We start from the raw sequence: 9884 nt of genomic DNA, 5'->3' as shown, positions 1-9884 counted from the left end.
TGCAATTTTTGAGATGACCAATCTAAGCCCCATTGAGCATGCGTTTGATAAAGGTCAAACTAAAGGCAGAATGACCAGCACACAACGACGACAGAAGACAGCTGCAAAAAATAGCATCATAAAGGAAATCCATTCACTGATGCGGTCAACAGGTAATTTGAGAGCCTTCATCATTAGAATTAAAACAAAAAAAAAAACACCTCATTTGCTGACCCCTGCTGAAGGCTGTCACAATAAGAGAAAATGCAGTTGTAACCCTTGTTTTCTCTATATTTTTTGAAGCTCAGCAGTTATACTTTTATTGGAACACCACCAGTAAAAAAGATTTTTAAAGCTACACTCAGCACCAGAGCCACAGTCCTACAGGCTCTTGGCAGCCATCAGCATCTCTTTTTCTTTCTGGAGAATTCAGAAAGAAAGTGCAGAGAATATTCTGCTCTCCATCCCACGCACAGCTGTTACATGGCCAACATTTTTTGGCATTTAGCTGTAAAATCTGGAACTGTTACAGCAGCTCACATTTTTCAAAAACTGGCGGCTTTATTTTACTTATCTGTTGACTACTGACACACACATAGAGAAAAGGGGCATTCTAAAAGGTCAACTTCCTTTTCTTCCAGCTTACAGATATATGAGTGGTGATGATTAATGACAGCTATTTATATTTCCTAAAACTGTGAGTCAGCACTAACTCTACAGGTATGGTGCCTATCAATAATAAGAAGAATTGCCCAACTTTCATTTCTCTTTTTTTACTTAAACACTCAAAGAAAAAAAAGTGTACTAGATCAGGTGCAGCTTGGAGGCAATCTCTGCACGTGAGCAATGCTTGATAATGTTATTTTCTACTCAAACTGTTGAAATAGAAAAAGTCACTGCGCTAGATGAAGCAAACTACTCCAATGTGCTGGCAGAGAACACACTGGTCACATCACAACCACACTAACTGTAACAAAGAGGAAGAGGATATATCTTGTTATTGCACATATACTCTTGCCAACTGGCTACTAAGAGACGTGTTATACAAGAAACCTTCTAGTCTTCTCTGCTTTGATCAGCAATTAACAAACACTGCACATGGACACTCTTACTTGTGTTCCTCAAAACTGCTTCAAGCATGTCTTTGACACTTCGTCGCTCTCCGTACTAGATAATGTGAGGGCATAATGCCCTAACACAGTAAGAGCTAAAAAAGGGGGGAAGGATTTGCAATGTCATGCAACAGGTATGTGGGTTAACACAAATGATACTGTATAATGATAATGTATTTAAAAAAAAAAAAAAAAAAACTTTTCCATTGGAGTGTTTGAAATGGATAAAAGTAATAAAATGAAGGGTAGACCCTAACCATTGTTTCTCACCAGTAACCTGGTGGATGTTAGTGGTGACAACTGTCTAAAATCCAAACAATCCACATAATCCGTTTCACAAATAGGTCATGATAGCAAAGCTAGACCCTGACTGTATTAATATAGGCCACAACTATTCAGCTTTTGTTCCGCCTCAACAGTGTAACATTAATGACATGATTAAACCGTGGCATGTGGCGTGGTGGCCCACATTGTCACAGTCTCTTGCCAATAAATATGATGACATCAGATAGTCTTTATAACCCTTTATGAAGCCATTTGAAAAAAACCGTAGTGAACCACTCCTTGTTTGCCACACTCATATGCTGATATGATAATCTGGTCATCAAGTCATTTCTATTGAAGATTTCTGGGTATTAGCTACAATAAACAGCTCCCAGAAAATGTGCATTACAGAAACCCTTTTTGTAACCGTAACCATTAAAAGCTATGACACAGCGTTTTCCGACCAAATAATTAGGCCAAAGTGTGGAATTCAATTTCATTACACATATACACAGAAAGGCCTCTTCAGACCTACTTCTTCTGCTTGGCTTTTGACACAGTTTAAGTTGCTAATTAATTTTCCTTTTTTTTGTTTAATTTATGTTTTTTGTTGTCTTGTATTTTATTTATGCTTTTGTTTTGTGTTATGATTTTAATTCTATTGATTTTAATATGATATACTCATTTTTGATCCTATGTCGCAAACTTTGGTCAGTGGTTTCTGTTTTTAAAGTCATTTATAAATGACATTGGATATATGTTTCTAATGAGATAACTCTTGATTAAATAATACCAAGGTTTATATGTTCACCATTTGGAGAGAGAGCTCGGGAAATTCCAGGTCATGTTGCAAACTATGAGTGTGTAACGAAACAAAAATACAACATGAGTGAAAGGCAGAAAGATTAGCATAGAACCAATAAAATAAAATGGGATCGCTGAAAAGACTGAAAGAACGACAGTGACCAAAAGCATCTCTATATTTAGATGTGGGGACAATAATTTTGTATTGTACAGGTTTAGTAGGGGTAACATAAAATCCCTGAACCAATCTATAAACCTACCCCTTGTGGTTTTTTTTCACTGTGTATGACAGAATAATGAAGATGTAGGGCATAAACACCACAAATAGATGAAAGGGATATGACACCAGAATTAGAATCCAGTAAATCTTCCACATAGTGCTCTGTCTCATAGTGGAGCCTTAACAGTCCAGAGAAGACAACAATAATATACTTTTTCAGGTCACAGCCCTTTCTTTATGAAACTGCTATTGGTACTTTTTTCCCCTTACAAAGCTACAGTATAACTAGAAAAACAAAGAGCAGCATCATGACTATTCTTGTAAAATAAGAAAACGTCTCTGGTATTGTAGATGAAAAATAATCAATCAAGCTCCAACAAACCAGAAACTGATCCAACATTATTGTAACTTTAAATGAGCTATTATTCATATTCATACATGTTCATACAGGGTGAGGAAATTTCCAGGGTTAATAATAGTGCTCCACAATTTAGCCTGAATTCTGAACTTAAAGCCACTCAGAGAAGAATAATGAACAACTGAGTGAATCGTGCTTTGAATTAGCTTTTGCTCTTCAGTCCAGAGAGAGCAAAAGTTGCTTTAATGATGCATAAAGCCAGGTCATAACTGTTTGGACAATAAGAGTTTTTGTAGCTAACCTTGTGCACCCTTAGAGTGGATTTTAAATTAAACAATCAAGATGTGACTGAAGTGCAGTTTAATGAAAGTATTGCATTAAGTCATTTGACATTACACATATTTTTGTTTAATATATTCCTAAAACTATTCAAACATTCTACCATTATCTTAAATATAAGACTTGCTTTTAATACATGAAATAAAATAATTTGCGGTCAGTGCCTTCAGTAACTGAAAATCGCGCTCTGCTGGGTTGAGACCAGGTGACTGAGTTGGCCATTAAATAATATATCATCATATTTTGTGCCTTATGCTTTTGCAGTTTCTCAAAGCTATTGTCCATTTGCACTGTGAAGTGCTTGGCAAACAGTTTTGTAGCATTTGGCTCAATCTGAGTGTAGCTGTGTACATTTCACAGTTCATCCTGCTACTTTTATCAGCAGGAACATCATCAGTAAACACTTGCAGCCCAGTTCCACTGGCAGCCATGCAAAACCATGCCAAAAAATACCAACTAGGGGTGAGAATTGAGAACTGATTCTTGTAGAGAACCGGTCCCCATTTGTTCCGTTCCTTAGAATTCTTTGTCCGCTTGCCTATTGATCCCACTTTTTGGTTACACTTGCTTTTATGGTGAATTTCAGTTGTTGTGTGTCAGAAGAGGAAAGTAGTGGGACACTCTACAGTGTGGATATAGACACTTTTATTTTTATTCCACAAAAGGATGAGAGTGTGCTCATCAAGTGCAAACTGCACTGGAAACGCTAAATTCTTATCAGTTCCCAACACTATCTCCCACCATGTTACATAATGTCTATCAGCTGTTCTTTCCTGTCTCCATACTTTTCTCTTCCCCTCATTCAAGTTACAAGTTACAATTTAATCTTGGCTTCATTTGTCCAAAGAACTGTTTGTTTTTTTTCTCCCAGGACTGGGCAGGCTATTTTAGATGTCATCTGGCAAAGTGTGGGGGGCAGCTTGGATCTTCCAGATGTTGGAAAAGTGGTTTCACATCCAAATATTTTGTACTTTCATGCAACTGCTTGAACTGATGATCTTGAAATCTGCATCTGAAAATGTCTATTTTAGATCTTCACCGAGTTCCTTGGACTTTCCCATTGTTCTGAGTATCGGTCAATCCAGTGAGGGATGTCAAATCAATTCCCTTTTTATACTGGCAAAGAGAAACTGCCGTCTGTAGTCAATCATGATTACTAACATGAAGTTAATAGGCCTTGTCCTTGTCAAATTAAGGGACCTTGTAGACTCCTCAGCAGCACTTATTAAAAGACAATCATCATTAACTATCATTCCACCCTAGCAAAAGAACAGTTCAAAGAAATCACTAAAAGCCTAAAATTTATAATGTCATTGTTGCCCATGATGAGCATATGTAAACTTCTGACCACCTGTATAATGATAGCCTAGCAAAAGGTGAACACTCTTAACACTCTAAACAAATATCAAAAGAGCTCAAAAAAGATTCAAAAACAAAAAAGATCCAAAAAAGTAGGTGCAAATTAAGAAAAAAACTCAAATTTAGAAGTGAAATTTTTTGTTAACCTGCACTAACTCTGCACCCTGGCACTGAAACACTACTCGGGTGGCCCCACACAAGAAAGGAGTGCAAGGCAGTGATGCACCAGCAATAGTAGCTGCAAACCTGAAGATTAGAAATGAAATGTGAGTCCTATAAAAAGACATAAATGCATAATGGAAACCCATGAATTGGCATACACTTATACAACACTACTCATGCAGATAATTGGACATAAGCTCAAGAATGCAATGTGCAAGGATTGCTCTCCTTGAAATAGAGTTCTGTTAGCCAACATCAAGAAAGCTGAAGGTTTAGACTAAGAAGTCCCAACAAACAATAATGGTCATATAAGAAATACTTTAGTTCTTTAGTTCTGTTCAGCCTTCAAATCTCAATCACTGAAATCTGAGTTGTGTAAAATGTCAGACAGAGCTGGGGGTGTGTGCGTGTCAGGCAACGTGAAACATAAATTACTTGATGAGGTAAAGATTTTTGCTTCCAGGAGAGGATTTCCGATGAGTCACCCAGAGATACAGTAAGAGACAAAGGCGACTGGGAAACCTGTGATGTAAACAGCATCATGAAAGTCGCACATACCTGGCCAACTATGTGTGTGGGTGAACATTCTTTATACACCCTCTCTATGTGGCCAGCCTTCTTCTAAATGAAAAGGTCTTTGAATTGCTCAAATTATTCTCTGCTCCGTGTAATGTGTGTAATTGCTGAATGACATTAGCACACAGAGGAAAAAATGGATTGTGTAAACCGTCGTTGTGTGTGAGCACAATTTCCTGTTTTGGGCGCATAGACAAAGATGTGTGCTTTTTGCGCTCCCTTTTATCACAATACATAATTGGTGACTCACAAGGTAAATTTGTCCTGTTCATCAAGTTCAAGTTGAAAAGGAGACTTAACAAGGAATCACTGCTTTCTTGCGTTTTTACTTTCTTTCTAGTGTTTTTACTCTTCTTCTGAAGTGCATCAAAGGGATTTTTTTTTCTTTTTAACAAACTGCCTTTTGCCCATAAAAAGTGTAGCCATGTGTTTAATCTTTTCTTTGTATCCACTATGTCCTTTAAGTCATTTATCCAGCCCCACTGGTATTATATACTTAGATTTTTCAGTAAGATTAGTAAAGGGCTACAAGTATATGACATTCTCTGTGATCTTGAGTTTTTGACAAGACAGTGTTCTACTATGTGCCACTTGTTTCGCTTATTCATCAAGGAATACAATAAAGTTTTACAGCAAAAGGTAAAGCAATTCATGGCTTTCTAAGTGACTTTGAATTTTACAAATTTTTTTATCAGTACCATCTGCTTTATCAGTATATCTGTGATTAGAAATGTCACATATGACTGAGCATATGACTTATCAACCCTCATTCTGGGTCCAAACACATAAGGCTGTCTGTTTTTTTTATATATATATGAATAAGCCAGTAAAAATATTCAATGGTGACTGTCAGTCTGTCTGGCTATTTGTTAGCATCATTCATGTGCATTGCATTTTTAAGCTCGATTTTTAAAACCATATTATGTAACTACAGCCCTTGGGCTCACAATATGCCAGACGCATATCATTCAAATGATTCAGAAAAGAATCACTCTGAGGTAAACTAAGAATTGAATGGGTACCTGAAGCTGAGGCACTGAATTTTTTCATAGGGAGTAATCCAAACCACGCAGTAACATAATGACTAACTTTGCGTTGTGGATGAATCATCGAACGTGCTCTCTTGACTGAAGTTTGGTTGTTTTCAGCCTCTTTTCCCTGCCCTGATAGGATTGCGTTTGTCTTTCGCCATTGGGGAGCCTAAAATAAACTTTTATTGAGGATAAAAAAAGTTAGCATTCATCTTCTATTTTCATTCTGTTAATATGTTTATATTATCCAAACCATACCTGTGTAGCTAACTACTAGGTAGCACACCATTGTGTACCAGCTACCCAACATTAGGAACCCTGAAAACATTTCTGTTGTTTAATTTTCTGACCACACTTATGTTGAAAGTGATAGCTGAGCTGCACATTTTAGTTTTTTAGAAATTCCTCAGTCAAAACATGGTATTTCGTCTTTAGATGACACGTAGCGAGCTAACTTCTTGCTGACTTCAACTTTTGCTAGACTTTGTAAATCCTCTTTCTCATGCATGTCTGAATGTTAAACTTTATTGCAAAGCAGCGACACTACCGGTAATCTTTTTACTGAACATGAAGGAGTTTTGACTATTTTTAACTCTCGAAGTTGTTTGAGTTTGGGAACTGAAGAAAGGTTCGGACCTAGTGGCTAGTGGCGTCAGGTATAGGGAACTTTTTTTTTATTAGCCATCCAAACACATGCACCCCTATAAACCCTGTAAAAGTCAGTTTAACTTGTATTTCTGTAGGTTAGCGTTCGGCTTGTGTTACACGCTCTTTTATGGCTGCCACCATGTTGTTTTTTTGGAGCCAGGAGTTACAATATTTGGACAAGACTGCTAAGGTAACAGCTGAGGCTAGCTAGCTTTGTTAGCCTAAAGCAGGGGTAGGCAACCTTTCTGATGACGAGTGCCATCTAAAATTTCCTCAGAAGTCAGAGTGCCATATGATTGCATTAGCAATAAATTTAATAACGCTCCATATTAACAGTTACACACTATATAGAACCACTTTATAGAATTATATTTGTTCGCAGATGTTGGCAGCTATCAGCGAATAGTTATCAGCTATTTTGAAACAAAAAAAGACACTTTTTATACATAACAAGAACTCCATAACAGCAAGTACAACAGAAAATGCAAATGCTATTTATGGTCTCCTCACAACAATGATAAGAAAAATAAACTGAGCCAATATGGCATGTTTGTTAATACACATCTTAATCTGATCTCTGGTCTCCCACTCAGAGACACAGGTCTCAGAGTTTCCAGCATTCAGACGGCTACCTGAGGACTCTCATGTGAGAGAAAATCTGCTCACACAGATATGTAGAGCCAAATACTGTCTATAAGGCCTCTGCAATGTTCTGAAGACAGTTAAACGTGAAAATGCAAGCTCCATGAACACGCACAGCTATGGATTCCAACTGCTTAACTGACATTAACTCAGCCAGTTAATGTGAGACAAACCCAGCTGCTCATTAAAGCTTTCTGGTTTTATCAGGAAAGAAAACATTGGTCCATACACCTGAAAGTCCCAAAAACAGATTGTGAATTCTGTCTGGAGTCTACGGATGTATCCATGTATTTCCGTGGTGCTGATGCTGTGCTGAGCGGACAGCTCCTGAAGCATTTGAAGTGTCGGAATGTGGAAAGCTATTTTTAGCCAATTACAAGTTGAATCTGGTAGTTGGGGTTGTTAGCTAAGATACCATCATTAAGAAGCGGCAGAACTAATGTGTCTATGTGAGCTAATTTGCGATGTGCACTGCTGGCGCTGCCATTTATTTTTTAATGCACCTTCTCAGATTAATTCACTGCGTGTCGTGCCCAGGGCTGGACTGGGACAAAAAATCGGCCCGGCATTTTGACTACAGACCGGCCCACCAGGTATTAAAGGAAAAGCCATAAAGCCTTTGAATGAAAACAAACGCTGTTGTGACAGTGATGTACACATACATTATTATACATTTTACGTCAGATAAAAACTTTGGGTTGTAAGATTCAGATAATTATTTAATAAAAGCTAGACATTTTAAATGAGAATAAAAAATAAAAGTATTTCTTTGTGTCCCCCTTTCCCTGTTAATGCCCTACCTGGCCTCCTGGCAAAACTTTGCTAGACCCGCCCCTGCACAGTTACCAGCTGTCAGCTACATAGAAAAGGATCCTGGTGTTATTTGTCTCTCAGAAACAGTTCATAACTTCCCTTCAACTCATCCATGTCACCTAAAAGGTAAACCTGCTTCTCCATCACCTGTTCAGCTCTGATGATTCAGTAAGGACATCTCCTGGTTTCATCTTCATGTTTCCCTCTCACCAGATATACAAACCGACATCATGACCAGCAGTTTTTACAGCTGTGGCTCCAGCAAACATCAACTGATACTAGAAAGTAATATGAAATAAATTCTAACAACAGCTGATCAAGCTTAAATGTGCTGCTGTTGTTTAGCGCGACATCTGCTGGTTTCCTCTTTCTGGCGCAAAGTGGGTGATAAACAAACAAGAGAGAAAAGACGATCAGCTGATCATTGATCAGTTTCATGATTGAAGTAGCAACAGGAGAGGGAGGGGGAGAGAATGAGAGAAGAAGAGGCAGCTGTGCAGCGTAAAGACACAGAATAACTCCAGCTTTGTGTCTTTTTCCATTCTAGCTGAAGTACGGGACAAACTGTGTTCCTTTTCAGCTCAATACGAAACGCGTAATATTTTCTCTGAATACAGGACGGTTGGCAACTCTACTAACTAACCTTATGAATAAAATAGAGTTCACTATGAGTAACATCATAGCACCCACCCGGGCTGTATAGAAACTCCGTCATGCTAGCTAGTACGCAGTACGAGTTATTGTAACTGACTGTAAAAAGTCAGCACAACGAAAATAAACTCCACCTAAACTTGGTTTATATCTGACCCAGATAGACTGCAGGTCATAACTTCTTACCTGAAGTTCAGTTCAACTGACACTCGGACTGCCCCGCCTCGGGTCTCTCCTCCTCCTGCCTCCCCTTTCTCTCATCCACCTGCCAGCCTCCACCACTTGCTAATGTTACTGAATCTGTGGAAGCTCCGCCATAGCCACCACCAAACAACTGAGTTATTTTTACACACCGGCCAGCATCTGGCCAATCCACCACCTTTCATTGTTTATAACGTTACAAAAAGAGAAAAAAAAATCATCGGCCCATAAAAAGAAAAAATCACCATCGGCCCACCGAGTAAATGCCCGGTATGCCTGATGGCCAGTGCAGGTATGGTCGTGCCATCAGTTAACCCTTCGCTTGCCAGCTGTGGCACGCGTGCAGGGTTGCCGACCCCTGGCCTAAAGTCTTAAAATGCCACAGTTTCACTCACCGAAACTGAATCTCACATGTCCCTAATAAATCACACAGCAAGCCATATTATGTTATCTGTCAAATGACTCCATGAAAAATTATCTAACAAGGCAAAAACACCATTAAAAAATCTAGTTCTGGGAGCCAGCTATCACATAGAGCTTTGTGCATCAGTACACCTGTACACCTCAAAGCAGCCACACTCCCAGCATGATTATGCACCACTTCTACAACAATTTTAAACATCCTTTGTACACCTTAATTCTTAATATGTAGTGTACAGGATTCACTTTGCTCTGAAGCAAAAAAGCAGTTTCAGTTGGAATTAATCTTCTTTAACTGATGTCAA

The sequence above is a fragment of the Oreochromis niloticus genome, linkage group LG17, assembly GCF_001858045.2.
Source record: "Oreochromis niloticus isolate F11D_XX linkage group LG17, O_niloticus_UMD_NMBU, whole genome shotgun sequence".
Taxonomy (NCBI): domain Eukaryota; kingdom Metazoa; phylum Chordata; class Actinopteri; order Cichliformes; family Cichlidae; genus Oreochromis; species Oreochromis niloticus.
The sequence above is the reverse complement of the archived record's forward strand: the minus strand, read 5'-3'. Positions refer to the sequence as shown.